This window comes from Ambystoma mexicanum, chromosome 7q (assembly GCF_040938575.1).
Source record: "Ambystoma mexicanum isolate Mex_15411 chromosome 7q, UKY_AmexF1_1, whole genome shotgun sequence".
Taxonomy (NCBI): domain Eukaryota; kingdom Metazoa; phylum Chordata; class Amphibia; order Caudata; family Ambystomatidae; genus Ambystoma; species Ambystoma mexicanum.
Window position 1 is genome coordinate 1,138,117,176 of NC_090941.1, and position 22,187 is coordinate 1,138,139,362.

Genomic DNA, 22,187 nt, shown 5'->3' on the forward strand with positions numbered 1-22,187 from the left:
AAGCTTGTAAGTGCTTACCTTTTGAGTTTGAAGTTCTGTGAAATAAACAACAACCCTGGAAGTACATGGTATAATATTTAGGGATGGATTGCATTTGAGCATCAGGTGTTCACCTGACAGGAGTTCTTTCTATTTTTCTTTAGTTAGTAAGTGCTTCCATGTTAGGTGAGCAATTGTTGCAATTTCCCCACTACAGAAAACCATCTCTCTATACTTTCAAAATCTTCACCAAGCAACCTCAGAAAAGAGCGGGAAAAATGTGGGAGGAGCTACTTAATGGTCTGGTGCCTTGAGGGCCTTTCAAGGGATAAAAAGGTGGGCCCTTCTCCACAGTGCCCATAGCAGGAACGGCCTGGGATGACAACAGTGATGCAGGCCAACTGGCTGAACATTGCAGTTTTGAATTTCAGATGTCTTGAAACCTCATAGAAATACAGCTTCAAGCTTGTAAGTGCTTACCTATTGAGGTTGAAGTTCTGTTAACTAAACAACAACTCTGGAAGTACATGGTATACTATTTAGGGATGGATTGCATTTGAGCATCAGGTGTTCACCTAACAGGAGTTCTTTCTATTTTTCTTTAGTTAGTAAGTGCTTCTATGTTAGGTGAGCAATTGTTGCACTATCCCCACTACAGAAAACCATCTCTCTATACTTTCAAAATCTTCACCAAGCAAGCTCAGAAAAGAGCGGGAAAAATGTGGGAGGAGCTACTTAATGGTTTGGTGCCTTCAGGGCCTTTCAAGGGATAAAAAGGTGGGCACTTCTTCCACAGTGCCCATAGCAGGAACGGCCTCGGATGAGAACAGTGATGCAGGCCAACTGGCTGAACATTGCAGTTTTGAATATCAGATGTCTTGAAACCTCATAGAAATACAGCTTCAAGCTTGTAAGTGCTTACCTTTTGAGTTTGAAGTTCTGTGAAATAAACAACAACCCTGGAAGTACATGGTATAATATTTAGGGATGGATTGCATTTGAGCATCAGGTGTTCACCTAACAGGAGTTCTTTCTATTTTTCTTTAGTTAGTAAGTGCTTCCATGTTAGGTGAGCAATTGTTGCAATATCCCCACTACAGAAAACCATCTCTCTATACTCTCAAAATCTTCACCAAGCAAGCTCAGAAAGAGCGGGAAAAATGTGGGAGGAGCTACTTAATGGTTTGGTGCCTTCAGGGCCTTTCAAGGGATAAAAAGGCGAGCACTTCTTCCACAGTGCCCATAACAGGAACAGCCTCAGACAAGAACAGGGATGCAGACCCATTGGCTGAACATTGCAGTTTTGAATTTCAGATGTCTTGAAACCTCATAGAAATACAGCTTCATGGTTATAAGTGCTTACCTTTTGAGGTTGAAGTTCTGTGAACTAAACAGCAACTTTGGAAGTGTATGTTATAATATTTAGGATGGATTGCATTTGAACATCAGGTGCTCACCTAACAGGAGTTCTTTCTATTTTTCTTTAGTTAGTAAGTGCTTCCATGTTAGGTGAGCAATTGTTGCAATATCCCCACTACAGAAAACCATCTCTCTATACTTTCAAAATCTTCACCAAGCAAGCTCAGAAAAGAGCGGGAAAAATGTGGGAGGAGCTACTTAATGGTTTGGTGCCTTGAGGGCCTTTCAAGGGATAAAAAGGTGGGCACTTCTTCCACAGTGCCCATAGCAGGAACGGCCTCGGATGAGAACAGTGATGCAGGCCAACTGGCTGAACATTGCAGTTTTGAATTTCAGATGTCTTGAAACCTCATAGAAATACAGCTTCAAGCTTGTAAGTGCTTACCTATTGAGGTTGAAGTTCTGTTAACTAAACAACAGCTCTGGAAGTGTATGTTATAATATTTAGAGAATAATTGCATTTGCGCATCAGGTGCTCACCTAACAGGAGTTCTTTCTATTTTTCTTTAGTTAGTAAGTGCTTCCATGTTAGGTGAGCAATTGTTGCAATATCTCTACTACAGAAAACCATCTCTCTATACTTTCAAAATCTTCACCAAGCAAGCTCAGAAAAGAGCGGGACAAATGTGGGAGGAGCTACTTAATGGTTTGGTGCCTTGAGGGCCTTTCAAGGGATAAAAAGGTGGGCACTTCTTCCACAGTGCCCATAGCAGGAACGGCCTCGGATGAGAACAGTGATGCAGGCCAACTGGCTGAACATTGCAGTTTTGAATTTCAGATGTCTTGAAACCTCATAGAAATACAGCTTCAAGCTTGTAAGTGCTTACCTATTGAGGTTGAAGTTCTGTTAACTAAACAACAGCTCTGGAAGTGTATGTTATAATATTTAGAGAATAATTGCATTTGAGCATCAGGTGCTCACCTAACAGGAGTTCTTTCTATTTTTCTTTAGTTAGTAAGTGCTTCCATGTTAGGTGAGCAATTGTTACAATATCTCCACTACAGAAAACCATCTCTCTATACTTTCAAAATCTTCACCAAGCAAGCTCAGAAAAGAGCGGGAAAAATGTGGGAGGAGCTACTTAATGGTTTGGTGCCTTCAGGGCCTTTCAAGGGATAAAAAGGTGGGCACTTCTTCCACAGTGCCCATAGCAGGAACGGCCTCGGATGAGAACAGTGATGCAGGCCAACTGGCTGAACATTGCAGTTTTGAATTTCAGATGTCTTGAAACCTCATAGAAATACAGCTTCAAGCTTGTAAGTGCTTACCTATTGAGGTTGAAGTTCTGTTAACTAAACAACAGCTCTGGAAGTGTATGTTATAATATTTAGAGAATAATTGCATTTGAGCATCAGGTGCTCACCTAACAGGAGTTCTTTCTATTTTTCTTTAGTTAGTAAGTGCTTCCATGTTAGGTGAGCAATTGTTGCAATATCTCCACTACAGAAAACCATCTCTCTATACTTTCAAAATCTTCACCAAGCAAGCTCAGAAAAGAGCGGGAAAAATGTGGGAGGAGCTACTTAATGGTTTGGTGCCTTCAGGGCCTTTCAAGGGATAAAAAGGCGAGCACTTCTTCCACAGTGCCCATAACAGTAACAGCCTCAGACAAGAACAGGGATGCAGACCCATTGGCTGAACATTGCAGTTTTGAATTTCAGATGTCTTGAAACCTCATAGAAATACAGCTTCATGGTTATAAGTGCTTACCTTTTGAGGTTGAAGTTCTGTGAACTAAACAGCAACTTTGGAAGTGTATGTTATAATATTTAGGATGGATTGCATTTGAACATCAGGTGCTCACCTAACAGGAGTTCTTTCTATTTTTCTTTAGTTAGTAAGTGCTTCCATGTTGGGTGAGCAATTGTTGCAATATCCCCACTACAGAAAACCATCTCTCTATACTTTCAAAATCTTCACCAAGCAAGCTCAGAAAAGAGCGGGAAAAATGTGGGAGGAGCTACTTAATGGTTTGGTGCCTTCAGGGCCTTTCAAGGGATAAAAAGGTGGGCACTTCTTCCACAGGGCCCATAGCAGGAACGGCCTCAGATGAGAACAGTGATGCAGGCCAACTGGCTGAACATTGCAGTTTTGAATTTCAGATGTCTTGAAACCTCATAGAAATACAGCTTCAAGCTTGTAAGTGCTTACCTATTGAGGTTGAAGTTCTGTTAACTAAACAACAGCTCTGGAAGTGTATGTTATAATATTTAGAGAATAATTGCATTTGAGCATCAGGTGCTCACCTAACAGGAGTTCTTTCTATTTTTCTTTAGTTAGTAAGTGCTTCCATGTTAGGTGAGCAATTGTTGCAATATCTCCACTGCAGAAAACCATCCCTCTATACTTTCAAAATCTTCACCAAGCAAGCTCAGAAAAGAGCGGGAAAAATGTGGGAGGAGCTACTTAATGGTTTGGTGCCTTCAGGGCCTTTCAAGGGATAAAAAGGCGAGCACTTATTCCACAGTGCCCATACCAGAAACAGCCTCTGACAAGAACAGGGATGCAGACCCATTGGCTGAACATTGCAGTTTTGAATTTCAGATGCCTTGAAATCTCATAGAAATACAGCTTCAAGCTTGTAAGTGCTTACCTTTTGAGTTTGAAGTTCTGTGAAATAAACAACAACTCTGGAAGTACATGGTATAATATTTAGGGATGGATTGCATTTGAGCATCACGTGTTCACCTAACAGGAGTTCTTTCTATTTGTCTTTAGTTAGTAAGTGCTTCCATGTTAGGTGAGCAATTGTTGCAATATCCCCACTACAGAAAACCATCTCTCTATACTTTCAAAATCTTCACCAAGCAAGCTCAGAAAAGAGCGGGAAAAATGTGGGAGGAGCTACTTAATGGTTTGGTGCCTTGAGGGCCTTTCAAGGGATAAAAAGGTGGGCACTTCTTCCACAGTGCCCATAGCAGGAACGGCCTCGGATGAGAACAGTGATGCAGGCCAACTGGCTGAACATTGCAGTTTTGAATTTCAGATGTCTTGAAACCTCATAGAAATACAGCTTCAAGCTTGTAAGTGCTTACCTATTGAGGTTGAAGTTCTGTTAACTAAACAACAGCTCTGGAAGTGTATGTTATAATATTTAGAGAATAATTGCATTTGAGCATCAGGTGCTCACCTAACAGGAGTTCTTTCTATTTTTCTTTAGTTAGTAAGTGCTTCCATGTTAGGTGAGCAATTGTTGCAATATCTCCACTACAGAAAACCATCTCTCTATACTTTCAAAATCTTCACCAAGCAAGCTCAGAAAAGAGCGGGAAAAATGTGGGAGGAGCTACTTAATGGTTTGGTGCCTTCAGGGCCTTTCAAGGGATAAAAAGGTGGGCACTTCTTCCACAGTGCCCATAGCAGGAACGGCCTCGGATGAGAACAGTGATGCAGGCCAACTGGCTGAACATTGCAGTTTTGAATTTCAGATGTCTTGAAACCTCATAGAAATACAGCTTCAAGCTTGTAAGTGCTTACCTATTGAGGTTGAAGTTCTGTTAACTAAACAACAGCTCTGGAAGTGTATGTTATAATATTTAGAGAATAATTGCATTTGAGCATCAGGTGCTCACCTAACAGGAGTTCTTTCTATTTTTCTTTAGTTAGTAAGTGCTTCCATGTTAGGTGAGCAATTGTTGCAATATCTCCACTACAGAAAACCATCTCTCTATACTTTCAAAATCTTCACCAAGCAAGCTCAGAAAAGAGCGGGAAAAATGTGGGAGGAGCTACTTAATGGTTTGGTGCCTTCAGGGCCTTTCAAGGGATAAAAAGGCGAGCACTTCTTCCACAGTGCCCATAACAGTAACAGCCTCAGACAAGAACAGGGATGCAGAGCCATTGGCTGAACATTGCAGTTTTGAATTTCAGATGTCTTGAAACCTCATAGAAATACAGCTTCATGGTTATAAGTGCTTACCTTTTGAGGTTGAAGTTCTGTGAACTAAACAGCAACTTTGGAAGTGTATGTTATAATATTTAGGATGGATTGCATTTGAACATCAGGTGCTCACCTAACAGGAGTTCTTTCTATTTTTCTTTAGTTAGTAAGTGCTTCCATGTTGGGTGAGCAATTGTTGCAATATCCCCACTACAGAAAACCATCTCTCTATACTTTCAAAATCTTCACCAAGCAAGCTCAGAAAAGAGCGGGAAAAATGTGGGAGGAGCTACTTAATGGTTTGGTGCCTTGAGGGCCTTTCAAGGGATAAAAAGGTGTGCACTTCTTCCACAGTGCCCATAGCAGGAACGGCCTCAGATGAGAACAGTGATGCAGGCCAACTGGCTGAACATTGCAGTTTTGAATTTCAGATGTCTTGAAACCTCATAGAAATACAGCTTCAAGCTTGTAAGTGCTTACCTATTGAGGTTGAAGTTCTGTTAACTAAACAACAGCTCTGGAAGTGTATGTTATAATATTTAGAGAATAATTGCATTTGAGCATCAGGTGCTCACCTAACAGGAGTTCTTTCTATTTTTCTTTAGTTAGTAAGTGCTTCCATGTTAGGTGAGCAATTGTTGCAATATCTCCACTGCAGAAAACCATCCCTCTATACTTTCAAAATCTTCACCAAGCAAGCTCAGAAAAGAGCGGGAAAAATGTGGGAGGAGCTACTTAATGGTTTGGTGCCTTCAGGGCCTTTCAAGGGATAAAAAGGCGAGCACTTATTCCACAGTGCCCATACCAGAAACAGCCTCTGACAAGAACAGGGATGCAGACCCTTTGGCCGAACATTGCAGTTTTGAATTTCAGATGCCTTGAAACCTCATAGAAATAAAGCTTCAAGCTTGTAAGTGCTTACCTTTTGAGTTTGAAGTTCTGTGAAATAAACAACAACCCTGGAAGTACATGGTATAATATTTAGGAATGGATTGCATTTGAGCATCAGGTGTTCACCTAACAGGAGTTCTTTCTATTTTTCTTTAGTTAGTAAGTGCTTCCATGTTAGGTGAGCAATTGTTGCAATATCCCCACTACAGAAAACCATCTCTCTATACTTTCAAAATCTTCACCAAGCAACCTCAGAAAAGAGCGGGAAAAATGTGGGAGGAGCTACTTAATGGTCTGGTGCCTTGAGGGCCTTTCAAGGGATAAAAAGGTGGGCCCTTCTCCACAGTGCCCATAGCAGGAACGGCCTCGGATGACAACAGTGATGCAGGCCAACTGGCTGAACATTGCAGTTTTGAATTTCAGATGTCTTGAAACCTCATAGAAATACAGCTTCATGGTTATAAGTGCTTACCTTTTGAGTTTGAAGTTCTGTGAAATAAACAACAACTCTGGAAGTACATGGTATACTATTTAGGGATGGATTGCATTTGAGCATCAGGTGTTCACCTAACAGGAGTTCTTTCTATTTTTCTTTAGTTAGTAAGTGCTTCCATGTTAGGTGAGCAATTGTTGCAATATCCCCACTACAGAAAACCATCTCTCTATACTCTCAAAATCTTCACCAAGCAAGCTCAGAAAGAGCGGGAAAAATGTGGGAGGAGCTACTTAATGGTTTGGTGCCTTCAGGGCCTTTCAAGGGATAAAAAGGCGAGCACTTCTTCCACAGTGCCCATAACAGGAACAGCCTCAGACAAGAACAGGGATGCAGACCCATTGGCTGAACATTGCAGTTTTGAATTTCAGATGCCTTGAAACCTCATAGAAATACAGCTTCATGGTTATAAGTGCTTACCTTTTGAGGTTGAAGTTCTGTGAACTAAACAGCAACTTTGGAAGTGTATGTTATAATATTTAGGATGGATTGCATTTGAACATCAGGTGCTCACCTAACAGGAGTTGTTTCTATTTTTCTTTAGTTAGTAAGTGCTTCCATGTTAGGTGAGCAATTGTTGCAATATCTCCACTACAGAAAACCATCTCTCTATACTTTCAAAATCTTCACCAAGCAAGCTCAGAAAAGAGCGGGAAAAATGTGGGAGGAGCTTCTTAATGGTTTGGTGCCTTCAGGGACTTTCAAGGGATAAAAAGGCTAGAACTTCTTCCACAGTGCCCATACCAGGAACAGCCTCAGACAAGAACAGGGATGCAGACCCTTTGGCTGAACATTGCAGTTTTGAATTTCAGATGTCTTGAAACCTCATAGAAATACAGCTTCAAGCTTGTAAGTGCTTACCTTTTGAGTTTGAAGTTCTGTGAAATAAACAACAACTCTGGAAGTACATGGTATACTATTTAGGGATGGATTGCATTTGAGCATCAGGTGTTCACCTAACAGGAGTTCTTTCTATTTTTCTTTAGTTAGTAAGTGCTTCCATGTTAGGTGAGCAATTGTTGCAATATCCCCACTACAGAAAACCATCTCTCTATACTCTCAAAATCTTCACCAAGCAAGCTCAGAAAGAGCGGGAAAAATGTGGGAGGAGCTACTTAATGGTTTGGTGCCTTCAGGGCCTTTCAAGGGATAAAAAGGCGAGCACTTCTTCCACAGTGCCCATAACAGGAACAGCCTCAGACAAGAACAGGGATGCAGACCCATTGGCTGAACATTGCAGTTTTGAATTTCAGATGTCTTGAAACCTCATAGAAATACAGCTTCATGGTTATAAGTGCTTACCTTTTGAGGTTGAAGTTCTGTGAACTAAACAGCAACTTTGGAAGTGTATGTTATAATATTTAGGATGGATTGCATTTGAACATCAGGTGCTCACCTAACAGGAGTTCTTTCTATTTTTCTTTAGTTAGTAAGTGCTTCCATGTTAGGTGAGCAATTGTTGCAATATCCCCACTACAGAAAACCATCTCTCTATACTTTCAAAATCTTCACCAAGCAAGCTCAGAAAAGAGCGGGAAAAATGTGGGAGGAGCTACTTAATGGTTTGGTGCCTTGAGGGCCTTTCAAGGGATAAAAAGGTGGGCACTTCTTCCACAGTGCCCATAGCAGGAACGGCCTCGGATGAGAACAGTGATGCAGGCCAACTGGCTGAACATTGCAGTTTTGAATTTCAGATGTCTTGAAACCTCATAGAAATACAGCTTCAAGCTTGTAAGTGCTTACCTATTGAGGTTGAAGTTCTGTTAACTAAACAACAGCTCTGGAAGTGTATGTTATAATATTTAGAGAATAATTGCATTTGCGCATCAGGTGCTCACCTAACAGGAGTTCTTTCTATTTTTCTTTAGTTAGTAAGTGCTTCCATGTTAGGTGAGCAATTGTTGCAATATCTCTACTACAGAAAACCATCTCTCTATACTTTCAAAATCTTCACCAAGCAAGCTCAGAAAAGAGCGGGACAAATGTGGGAGGAGCTACTTAATGGTTTGGTGCCTTGAGGGCCTTTCAAGGGATAAAAAGGTGGGCACTTCTTCCACAGTGCCCATAGCAGGAACGGCCTCGGATGAGAACAGTGATGCAGGCCAACTGGCTGAACATTGCAGTTTTGAATTTCAGATGTCTTGAAACCTCATAGAAATACAGCTTCAAGCTTGTAAGTGCTTACCTATTGAGGTTGAAGTTCTGTTAACTAAACAACAGCTCTGGAAGTGTATGTTATAATATTTAGAGAATAATTGCATTTGAGCATCAGGTGCTCACCTAACAGGAGTTCTTTCTATTTTTCTTTAGTTAGTAAGTGCTTCCATGTTAGGTGAGCAATTGTTACAATATCTCCACTACAGAAAACCATCTCTCTATACTTTCAAAATCTTCACCAAGCAAGCTCAGAAAAGAGCGGGAAAAATGTGGGAGGAGCTACTTAATGGTTTGGTGCCTTCAGGGCCTTTCAAGGGATAAAAAGGTGGGCACTTCTTCCACAGTGCCCATAGCAGGAACGGCCTCGGATGAGAACAGTGATGCAGGCCAACTGGCTGAACATTGCAGTTTTGAATTTCAGATGTCTTGAAACCTCATAGAAATACAGCTTCAAGCTTGTAAGTGCTTACCTATTGAGGTTGAAGTTCTGTTAACTAAACAACAGCTCTGGAAGTGTATGTTATAATATTTAGAGAATAATTGCATTTGAGCATCAGGTGCTCACCTAACAGGAGTTCTTTCTATTTTTCTTTAGTTAGTAAGTGCTTCCATGTTAGGTGAGCAATTGTTGCAATATCTCCACTACAGAAAACCATCTCTCTATACTTTCAAAATCTTCACCAAGCAAGCTCAGAAAAGAGCGGGAAAAATGTGGGAGGAGCTACTTAATGGTTTGGTGCCTTCAGGGCCTTTCAAGGGATAAAAAGGCGAGCACTTCTTCCACAGTGCCCATAACAGTAACAGCCTCAGACAAGAACAGGGATGCAGACCCATTGGCTGAACATTGCAGTTTTGAATTTCAGATGTCTTGAAACCTCATAGAAATACAGCTTCATGGTTATAAGTGCTTACCTTTTGAGGTTGAAGTTCTGTGAACTAAACAGCAACTTTGGAAGTGTATGTTATAATATTTAGGATGGATTGCATTTGAACATCAGGTGCTCACCTAACAGGAGTTCTTTCTATTTTTCTTTAGTTAGTAAGTGCTTCCATGTTGGGTGAGCAATTGTTGCAATATCCCCACTACAGAAAACCATCTCTCTATACTTTCAAAATCTTCACCAAGCAAGCTCAGAAAAGAGCGGGAAAAATGTGGGAGGAGCTACTTAATGGTTTGGTGCCTTCAGGGCCTTTCAAGGGATAAAAAGGTGGGCACTTCTTCCACAGGGCCCATAGCAGGAACGGCCTCAGATGAGAACAGTGATGCAGGCCAACTGGCTGAACATTGCAGTTTTGAATTTCAGATGTCTTGAAACCTCATAGAAATACAGCTTCAAGCTTGTAAGTGCTTACCTATTGAGGTTGAAGTTCTGTTAACTAAACAACAGCTCTGGAAGTGTATGTTATAATATTTAGAGAATAATTGCATTTGAGCATCAGGTGCTCACCTAACAGGAGTTCTTTCTATTTTTCTTTAGTTAGTAAGTGCTTCCATGTTAGGTGAGCAATTGTTGCAATATCTCCACTGCAGAAAACCATCCCTCTATACTTTCAAAATCTTCACCAAGCAAGCTCAGAAAAGAGCGGGAAAAATGTGGGAGGAGCTACTTAATGGTTTGGTGCCTTCAGGGCCTTTCAAGGGATAAAAAGGCGAGCACTTATTCCACAGTGCCCATACCAGAAACAGCCTCTGACAAGAACAGGGATGCAGACCCATTGGCTGAACATTGCAGTTTTGAATTTCAGATGCCTTGAAATCTCATAGAAATACAGCTTCAAGCTTGTAAGTGCTTACCTTTTGAGTTTGAAGTTCTGTGAAATAAACAACAACTCTGGAAGTACATGGTATAATATTTAGGGATGGATTGCATTTGAGCATCACGTGTTCACCTAACAGGAGTTCTTTCTATTTGTCTTTAGTTAGTAAGTGCTTCCATGTTAGGTGAGCAATTGTTGCAATATCCCCACTACAGAAAACCATCTCTCTATACTTTCAAAATCTTCACCAAGCAAGCTCAGAAAAGAGCGGGAAAAATGTGGGAGGAGCTACTTAATGGTTTGGTGCCTTGAGGGCCTTTCAAGGGATAAAAAGGTGGGCACTTCTTCCACAGTGCCCATAGCAGGAACGGCCTCGGATGAGAACAGTGATGCAGGCCAACTGGCTGAACATTGCAGTTTTGAATTTCAGATGTCTTGAAACCTCATAGAAATACAGCTTCAAGCTTGTAAGTGCTTACCTATTGAGGTTGAAGTTCTGTTAACTAAACAACAGCTCTGGAAGTGTATGTTATAATATTTAGAGAATAATTGCATTTGAGCATCAGGTGCTCACCTAACAGGAGTTCTTTCTATTTTTCTTTAGTTAGTAAGTGCTTCCATGTTAGGTGAGCAATTGTTGCAATATCTCCACTACAGAAAACCATCTCTCTATACTTTCAAAATCTTCACCAAGCAAGCTCAGAAAAGAGCGGGAAAAATGTGGGAGGAGCTACTTAATGGTTTGGTGCCTTCAGGGCCTTTCAAGGGATAAAAAGGTGGGCACTTCTTCCACAGTGCCCATAGCAGGAACGGCCTCGGATGAGAACAGTGATGCAGGCCAACTGGCTGAACATTGCAGTTTTGAATTTCAGATGTCTTGAAACCTCATAGAAATACAGCTTCAAGCTTGTAAGTGCTTACCTATTGAGGTTGAAGTTCTGTTAACTAAACAACAGCTCTGGAAGTGTATGTTATAATATTTAGAGAATAATTGCATTTGAGCATCAGGTGCTCACCTAACAGGAGTTCTTTCTATTTTTCTTTAGTTAGTAAGTGCTTCCATGTTAGGTGAGCAATTGTTGCAATATCTCCACTACAGAAAACCATCTCTCTATACTTTCAAAATCTTCACCAAGCAAGCTCAGAAAAGAGCGGGAAAAATGTGGGAGGAGCTACTTAATGGTTTGGTGCCTTCAGGGCCTTTCAAGGGATAAAAAGGCGAGCACTTCTTCCACAGTGCCCATAACAGTAACAGCCTCAGACAAGAACAGGGATGCAGAGCCATTGGCTGAACATTGCAGTTTTGAATTTCAGATGTCTTGAAACCTCATAGAAATACAGCTTCATGGTTATAAGTGCTTACCTTTTGAGGTTGAAGTTCTGTGAACTAAACAGCAACTTTGGAAGTGTATGTTATAATATTTAGGATGGATTGCATTTGAACATCAGGTGCTCACCTAACAGGAGTTCTTTCTATTTTTCTTTAGTTAGTAAGTGCTTCCATGTTGGGTGAGCAATTGTTGCAATATCCCCACTACAGAAAACCATCTCTCTATACTTTCAAAATCTTCACCAAGCAAGCTCAGAAAAGAGCGGGAAAAATGTGGGAGGAGCTACTTAATGGTTTGGTGCCTTGAGGGCCTTTCAAGGGATAAAAAGGTGTGCACTTCTTCCACAGTGCCCATAGCAGGAACGGCCTCAGATGAGAACAGTGATGCAGGCCAACTGGCTGAACATTGCAGTTTTGAATTTCAGATGTCTTGAAACCTCATAGAAATACAGCTTCAAGCTTGTAAGTGCTTACCTATTGAGGTTGAAGTTCTGTTAACTAAACAACAGCTCTGGAAGTGTATGTTATAATATTTAGAGAATAATTGCATTTGAGCATCAGGTGCTCACCTAACAGGAGTTCTTTCTATTTTTCTTTAGTTAGTAAGTGCTTCCATGTTAGGTGAGCAATTGTTGCAATATCTCCACTGCAGAAAACCATCCCTCTATACTTTCAAAATCTTCACCAAGCAAGCTCAGAAAAGAGCGGGAAAAATGTGGGAGGAGCTACTTAATGGTTTGGTGCCTTCAGGGCCTTTCAAGGGATAAAAAGGCGAGCACTTATTCCACAGTGCCCATACCAGAAACAGCCTCTGACAAGAACAGGGATGCAGACCCTTTGGCCGAACATTGCAGTTTTGAATTTCAGATGCCTTGAAACCTCATAGAAATAAAGCTTCAAGCTTGTAAGTGCTTACCTTTTGAGTTTGAAGTTCTGTGAAATAAACAACAACCCTGGAAGTACATGGTATAATATTTAGGAATGGATTGCATTTGAGCATCAGGTGTTCACCTAACAGGAGTTCTTTCTATTTTTCTTTAGTTAGTAAGTGCTTCCATGTTAGGTGAGCAATTGTTGCAATATCCCCACTACAGAAAACCATCTCTCTATACTTTCAAAATCTTCACCAAGCAACCTCAGAAAAGAGCGGGAAAAATGTGGGAGGAGCTACTTAATGGTCTGGTGCCTTGAGGGCCTTTCAAGGGATAAAAAGGTGGGCCCTTCTCCACAGTGCCCATAGCAGGAACGGCCTCGGATGACAACAGTGATGCAGGCCAACTGGCTGAACATTGCAGTTTTGAATTTCAGATGTCTTGAAACCTCATAGAAATACAGCTTCATGGTTATAAGTGCTTACCTTTTGAGTTTGAAGTTCTGTGAAATAAACAACAACTCTGGAAGTACATGGTATACTATTTAGGGATGGATTGCATTTGAGCATCAGGTGTTCACCTAACAGGAGTTCTTTCTATTTTTCTTTAGTTAGTAAGTGCTTCCATGTTAGGTGAGCAATTGTTGCAATATCCCCACTACAGAAAACCATCTCTCTATACTCTCAAAATCTTCACCAAGCAAGCTCAGAAAGAGCGGGAAAAATGTGGGAGGAGCTACTTAATGGTTTGGTGCCTTCAGGGCCTTTCAAGGGATAAAAAGGCGAGCACTTCTTCCACAGTGCCCATAACAGGAACAGCCTCAGACAAGAACAGGGATGCAGACCCATTGGCTGAACATTGCAGTTTTGAATTTCAGATGCCTTGAAACCTCATAGAAATACAGCTTCATGGTTATAAGTGCTTACCTTTTGAGGTTGAAGTTCTGTGAACTAAACAGCAACTTTGGAAGTGTATGTTATAATATTTAGGATGGATTGCATTTGAACATCAGGTGCTCACCTAACAGGAGTTGTTTCTATTTTTCTTTAGTTAGTAAGTGCTTCCATGTTAGGTGAGCAATTGTTGCAATATCTCCACTACAGAAAACCATCTCTCTATACTTTCAAAATCTTCACCAAGCAAGCTCAGAAAAGAGCGGGAAAAATGTGGGAGGAGCTTCTTAATGGTTTGGTGCCTTCAGGGACTTTCAAGGGATAAAAAGGCTAGAACTTCTTCCACAGTGCCCATACCAGGAACAGCCTCAGACAAGAACAGGGATGCAGACCCTTTGGCTGAACATTGCAGTTTTGAATTTCAGATGTCTTGAAACCTCATAGAAATACAGCTTCAAGCTTGTAAGTGCTTACCTTTTGAGTTTGAAGTTCTGTGAAATAAACAACAACTCTGGAAGTACATGGTATACTATTTAGGGATGGATTGCATTTGAGCATCAGGTGTTCACCTAACAGGAGTTCTTTCTATTTTTCTTTAGTTAGTAAGTGCTTCCATGTTAGGTGAGCAATTGTTGCAATATCCCCACTACAGAAAACCATCTCTCTATACTCTCAAAATCTTCACCAAGCAAGCTCAGAAAGAGCGGGAAAAATGTGGGAGGAGCTACTTAATGGTTTGGTGCCTTCAGGGCCTTTCAAGGGATAAAAAGGCGAGCACTTCTTCCACAGTGCCCATAACAGGAACAGCCTCAGACAAGAACAGGGATGCAGACCCATTGGCTGAACATTGCAGTTTTGAATTTCAGATGTCTTGAAACCTCATAGAAATACAGCTTCATGGTTATAAGTGCTTACCTTTTGAGGTTGAAGTTCTGTGAACTAAACAGCAACTTTGGAAGTGTATGTTATAATATTTAGGATGGATTGCATTTGAACATCAGGTGCTCACCTAACAGGAGTTCTTTCTATTTTTCTTTAGTTAGTAAGTGCTTCCATGTTAGGTGAGCAATTGTTGCAATATCCCCACTACAGAAAACCATCTCTCTATACTTTCAAAATCTTCACCAAGCAAGCTCAGAAAAGAGCGGGAAAAATGTGGGAGGAGCTACTTAATGGTTTGGTGCCTTGAGGGCCTTTCAAGGGATAAAAAGGTGGGCACTTCTTCCACAGTGCCCATAGCAGGAACGGCCTCGGATGAGAACAGTGATGCAGGCCAACTGGCTGAACATTGCAGTTTTGAATTTCAGATGTCTTGAAACCTCATAGAAATACAGCTTCAAGCTTGTAAGTGCTTACCTATTGAGGTTGAAGTTCTGTTAACTAAACAACAGCTCTGGAAGTGTATGTTATAATATTTAGAGAATAATTGCATTTGCGCATCAGGTGCTCACCTAACAGGAGTTCTTTCTATTTTTCTTTAGTTAGTAAGTGCTTCCATGTTAGGTGAGCAATTGTTGCAATATCTCTACTACAGAAAACCATCTCTCTATACTTTCAAAATCTTCACCAAGCAAGCTCAGAAAAGAGCGGGACAAATGTGGGAGGAGCTACTTAATGGTTTGGTGCCTTGAGGGCCTTTCAAGGGATAAAAAGGTGGGCACTTCTTCCACAGTGCCCATAGCAGGAACGGCCTCGGATGAGAACAGTGATGCAGGCCAACTGGCTGAACATTGCAGTTTTGAATTTCAGATGTCTTGAAACCTCATAGAAATACAGCTTCAAGCTTGTAAGTGCTTACCTATTGAGGTTGAAGTTCTGTTAACTAAACAACAGCTCTGGAAGTGTATGTTATAATATTTAGAGAATAATTGCATTTGAGCATCAGGTGCTCACCTAACAGGAGTTCTTTCTATTTTTCTTTAGTTAGTAAGTGCTTCCATGTTAGGTGAGCAATTGTTACAATATCTCCACTACAGAAAACCATCTCTCTATACTTTCAAAATCTTCACCAAGCAAGCTCAGAAAAGAGCGGGAAAAATGTGGGAGGAGCTACTTAATGGTTTGGTGCCTTCAGGGCCTTTCAAGGGATAAAAAGGTGGGCACTTCTTCCACAGTGCCCATAGCAGGAACGGCCTCGGATGAGAACAGTGATGCAGGCCAACTGGCTGAACATTGCAGTTTTGAATTTCAGATGTCTTGAAACCTCATAGAAATACAGCTTCAAGCTTGTAAGTGCTTACCTATTGAGGTTGAAGTTCTGTTAACTAAACAACAGCTCTGGAAGTGTATGTTATAATATTTAGAGAATAATTGCATTTGAGCATCAGGTGCTCACCTAACAGGAGTTCTTTCTATTTTTCTTTAGTTAGTAAGTGCTTCCATGTTAGGTGAGCAATTGTTGCAATATCTCCACTGCAGAAAACCATCCCTCTATACTTTCAAAATCTTCACCAAGCAAGCTCAGAAAAGAGCGGGAAAAATGTGGGAGGAGCTACTTAATGGTTTGGTGCCTTCAGGGCCTTTCAAGGGATAAAAAGGCGAGCACTTCTTCCACAGTGCCCATAACAGTAACAGCCTCAGACAAGAACAGGGATGCAGACCCATTGGCTGAACATTGCAGTTTTGAATTTCAGATGTCTTGAAACCTCATAGAAATACAGCTTCATGGTTATAAGTGCTTACCTTTTGAGGTTGAAGTTCTGTGAACTAAACAGCAACTTTGGAAGTGTATGTTATAATATTTAGGATGGATTGCATTTGAACATCAGGTGCTCACCTAACAGGAGTTCTTTCTATTTTTCTTTAGTTAGTAAGTGCTTCCATGTTGGGTGAGCAATTGTTGCAATATCCCCACTACAGAAAACCATCTCTCTATACTTTCAAAATCTTCACCAAGCAAGCTCAGAAAAGAGCGGGAAAAATGTGGGAGGAGCTACTTAATGGTTTGGTGCCTTGAGGGCCTTTCAAGGGATAAAAAGGTGGGCACTTCTTCCACAGGGCCCATAGCAGGAACGGCCTCAGATGAGAACAGTGATGCAGGCCAACTGGCTGAACATTGCAGTTTTGAATTTCAGATGTCTTGAAACCTCATAGAAATACAGCTTCAAGCTTGTAAGTGCTTACCTATTGAGGTTGAAGTTCTGTTAACTAAACAACAGCTCTGGAAGTGTATGTTATAATATTTAGAGAATAATTGCATTTGAGCATCAGGTGCTCACCTAACAGGAGTTCTTTCTATTTTTCTTTAGTTAGTAAGTGCTTCCATGTTAGGTGAGCAATTGTTGCAATATCTCCACTGCAGAAAACCATCCCTCTATACTTTCAAAATCTTCACCAAGCAAGCTCAGAAAAGAGCGGGAAAAATGTGGGAGGAGCTACTTAATGGTTTGGTGCCTTCAGGGCCTTTCAAGGGATAAAAAGGCGAGCACTTATTCCACAGTGCCCATACCAGAAACAGCCTCTGACAAGAACAGGGATGCAGACCCATTGGCTGAACATTGCAGTTTTGAATTTCAGATGCCTTGAAATCTCATAGAAATACAGCTTCAAGCTTGTAAGTGCTTACCTTTTGAGTTTGAAGTTCTGTGAAATAAACAACAACTCTGGAAGTACATGGTATAATATTTAGGGATGGATTGCATTTGAGCATCACGTGTTCACCTAACAGGAGTTCTTTCTATTTGTCTTTAGTTAGTAAGTGCTTCCATGTTAGGTGAGCAATTGTTGCAATATCCCCACTACAGAAAACCATCTCTCTATACTTTCAAAATCTTCACCAAGCAAGCTCAGAAAAGAGCGGGAAAAATGTGGGAGGAGCTACTTAATGGTTTGGTGCCTTCAGGGCCTTTCAAGGGATAAAAAGGCGAGCACTTCTTCCACAGTACCCATAACAGTAACAGCCTCAGACAAGAACAGGGATGCAGACCCATTGGCTGAACATTGCAGTTTTGAATTTCAGATGTCTTGAAACCTCATAGAAATACAGCTTCATGGTTATAAGTGCTTACCTTTTGAGGTTGAAGTTCTGTTAACTAAACAACAGCTCTGGAAGTGTATGTTATAATATTTAGAGAATAATTGCATTTGAACATCAGGTGCTCACCTAACAGGAGTTCTTTCTATTTTTCTTTAGTTAGTAAGTGCTTCCATGTTAGGTGAGCAATTGTTGCAATATCCCCACTACAGAAAACCATCTCTCTATACTTTCAAAATCTTCACCAAGCAAGCTCAGAAAAGAGCGGGAAAAATGTGGGAGGAGCTACTTAATGGTTTGGTGCCTTGAGGGCCTTTCAAGGGATAAAAAGGTGGGCCCTTCTCCACAGTGCCCATAGCAGGAACGGCCTCGGATGAGAACAGTGATGCAGGCCAACTGGCTGAACATTGCAGTTTTGAATTTCAGATGTCTTGAAACCTCATAGAAATACAGCTTCAAGCTTGTAAGTGCTTACCTATTGAGGTTGAAGTTCTGTTAACTAAACAACAGCTCTGGAAGTGTATGTTATAATATTTAGAGAATAATTGCATTTGAGCATCAGGTGCTCACCTAACAGGAGTTCTTTCTATTTTTCTTTAGTTAGTAAGTGCTTCCATGTTAGGTGAGCAATTGTTGCAATATCTCCACTACAGAAAACCATCTCTCTATACTTTCAAAATCTTCACCAAGCAAGCTCAGAAAAGAGCGGGAAAAATGTGGGAGGAGCTACTTAATGGTTTGGTGCCTTCAGGGCCTTTCAAGGGATAAAAAGGTGGGCACTTCTTCCACAGTGCCCATAGCAGGAACGGCCTCGGATGAGAACAGTGATGCAGGCCAACTGGCTGAACATTGCAGTTTTGAATTTCAGATGTCTTGAAACCTCATAGAAATACAGCTTCAAGCTTGTAAGTGCTTACCTATTGAGGTTGAAGTTCTGTTAACTAAACAACAGCTCTGGAAGTGTATGTTATACTATTTAGAGAATAATTGCATTTGAGCATCAGGTGCTCACCTAACAGGAGCTCTTTCTATTTTTCTTTAGTTAGTAAGTGCTTCCATGTTAGGTGAGCAATTGTTGCAATATCTCCACTACAGAAAACCATCTCTCTATACTTTCAAAATCTTCACCAAGCAAGCTCAGAAAAGAGCGGGAAAAATGTGGGAGGAGCTACTTAATGGTTTGGTGCCTCCAGGGCCTTTCAAGGGATAAAAAGGCGAGCACTTCTTCCACAGTGCCCATAACAGTAACAGCCTCAGACAAGAACAGGGATGCAGACCCATTGGCTGAACATTGCAGTTTTGAATTTCAGATGTCTTGAAACCTCATAGAAATACAGCTTCATGGTTATAAGTGCTTACCTTTTGAGGTTGAAGTTCTGTGAACTAAACAACAGCTCTGGAAGTGTATGTTATAATATTTAGAGAATAATTGCATTTGAGCATCAGGTGCTCACCTAACAGGAGTTCTTTCTATTTTTCTTTAGTTAGTAAGTGCTTCCATGTTAGGTGAGCAATTGTTGCAATATCTCCACTGCAGAAAACCATCCCTCTATACTTTCAAAATCTTCACCAAGCAAGCTCAGAAAAGAGCGGGAAAAATGTGGGAGGAGCTACTTAATGGTTTGGTGCCTTCAGGGCCTTTCAAGGGATAAAAAGGCGAGCACTTATTCCACAGTGCCCATACCAGAAACAGCCTCTGACAAGAACAGGGATGCAGACCCTTTGGCTGAACATTGCAGTTTTGAATTTCAGATGCCTTGAAACCTCATAGAAATAAAGCTTCAAGCTTGTAAGTGCTTACCTTTTGAGTTTGAAGTTCTGTGAAATAAACAACAACCCTGGAAGTACATGGTATAATATTTAGGGATGGATTGCATTTGAGCATCAGGTGTTCACCTGACAGGAGTTCTTTCTATTTTTCTTTAGTTAGTAAGTGCTTCCATGTTAGGTGAGCAATTGTTGCAATTTCCCCACTACAGAAAACCATCTCTCTATACTTTCAAAATCTTCACCAAGCAACCTCAGAAAAGAGCGGGAAAAATGTGGGAGGAGCTACTTAATGGTCTGGTGCCTTGAGGGCCTTTCAAGGGATAAAAAGGTGGGCCCTTCTCCACAGTGCCCATAGCAGGAACGGCCTGGGATGACAACAGTGATGCAGGCCAACTGGCTGAACATTGCAGTTTTGAATTTCAGATGTCTTGAAACCTCATAGAAATACAGCTTCAAGCTTGTAAGTGCTTACCTATTGAGGTTGAAGTTCTGTTAACTAAACAACAACTCTGGAAGTACATGGTATACTATTTAGGGATGGATTGCATTTGAGCATCAGGTGTTCACCTAACAGGAGTTCTTTCTATTTTTCTTTAGTTAGTAAGTGCTTCTATGTTAGGTGAGCAATTGTTGCACTATCCCCACTACAGAAAACCATCTCTCTATACTTTCAAAATCTTCACCAAGCAAGCTCAGAAAAGAGCGGGAAAAATGTGGGAGGAGCTACTTAATGGTTTGGTGCCTTCAGGGCCTTTCAAGGGATAAAAAGGTGGGCACTTCTTCCACAGTGCCCATAGCAGGAACGGCCTCGGATGAGAACAGTGATGCAGGCCAACTGGCTGAACATTGCAGTTTTGAATATCAGATGTCTTGAAACCTCATAGAAATACAGCTTCAAGCTTGTAAGTGCTTACCTTTTGAGTTTGAAGTTCTGTGAAATAAACAACAACCCTGGAAGTACATGGTATAATATTTAGGGATGGATTGCATTTGAGCATCAGGTGTTCACCTAACAGGAGTTCTTTCTATTTTTCTTTAGTTAGTAAGTGCTTCCATGTTAGGTGAGCAATTGTTGCAATATCCCCACTACAGAAAACCATCTCTCTATACTCTCAAAATCTTCACCAAGCAAGCTCAGAAAGAGCGGGAAAAATGTGGGAGGAGCTACTTAATGGTTTGGTGCCTTCAGGGCCTTTCAAGGGATAAAAAGGCGAGCACTTCTTCCACAGTGCCCATAACAGGAACAGCCTCAGACAAGAACAGGGATGCAGACCCATTGGCTGAACATTGCAGTTTTGAATTTCAGATGTCTTGAAACCTCATAGAAATACAGCTTCATGGTTATAAGTGCTTACCTTTTGAGGTTGAAGTTCTGTGAACTAAACAGCAACTTTGGAAGTGTATGTTATAATATTTAGGATGGATTGCATTTGAACATCAGGTGCTCACCTAACAGGAGTTCTTTCTATTTTTCTTTAGTTAGTAAGTGCTTCCATGTTAGGTGAGCAATTGTTGCAATATCCCCACTACAGAAAACCATCTCTCTATACTTTCAAAATCTTCACCAAGCAAGCTCAGAAAAGAGCGGGAAAAATGTGGGAGGAGCTACTTAATGGTTTGGTGCCTTGAGGGCCTTTCAAGGGATAAAAAGGTGGGCACTTCTTCCACAGTGCCCATAGCAGGAACGGCCTCGGATGAGAACAGTGATGCAGGCCAACTGGCTGAACATTGCAGTTTTGAATTTCAGATGTCTTGAAACCTCATAGAAATACAGCTTCAAGCTTGTAAGTGCTTACCTATTGAGGTTGAAGTTCTGTTAACTAAACAACAGCTCTGGAAGTGTATGTTATAATATTTAGAGAATAATTGCATTTGCGCATCAGGTGCTCACCTAACAGGAGTTCTTTCTATTTTTCTTTAGTTAGTAAGTGCTTCCATGTTAGGTGAGCAATTGTTGCAATATCTCTACTACAGAAAACCATCTCTCTATACTTTCAAAATCTTCACCAAGCAAGCTCAGAAAAGAGCGGGACAAATGTGGGAGGAGCTACTTAATGGTTTGGTGCCTTGAGGGCCTTTCAAGGGATAAAAAGGTGGGCACTTCTTCCACAGTGCCCATAGCAGGAACGGCCTCGGATGAGAACAGTGATGCAGGCCAACTGGCTGAACATTGCAGTTTTGAATTTCAGATGTCTTGAAACCTCATAGAAATACAGCTTCAAGCTTGTAAGTGCTTACCTATTGAGGTTGAAGTTCTGTTAACTAAACAACAGCTCTGGAAGTGTATGTTATAATATTTAGAGAATAATTGCATTTGAGCATCAGGTGCTCACCTAACAGGAGTTCTTTCTATTTTTCTTTAGTTAGTAAGTGCTTCCATGTTAGGTGAGCAATTGTTACAATATCTCCACTACAGAAAACCATCTCTCTATACTTTCAAAATCTTCACCAAGCAAGCTCAGAAAAGAGCGGGAAAAATGTGGGAGGAGCTACTTAATGGTTTGGTGCCTTCAGGGCCTTTCAAGGGATAAAAAGGTGGGCACTTCTTCCACAGTGCCCATAGCAGGAACGGCCTCGGATGAGAACAGTGATGCAGGCCAACTGGCTGAACATTGCAGTTTTGAATTTCAGATGTCTTGAAACCTCATAGAAATACAGCTTCAAGCTTGTAAGTGCTTACCTATTGAGGTTGAAGTTCTGTTAACTAAACAACAGCTCTGGAAGTGTATGTTATAATATTTAGAGAATAATTGCATTTGAGCATCAGGTGC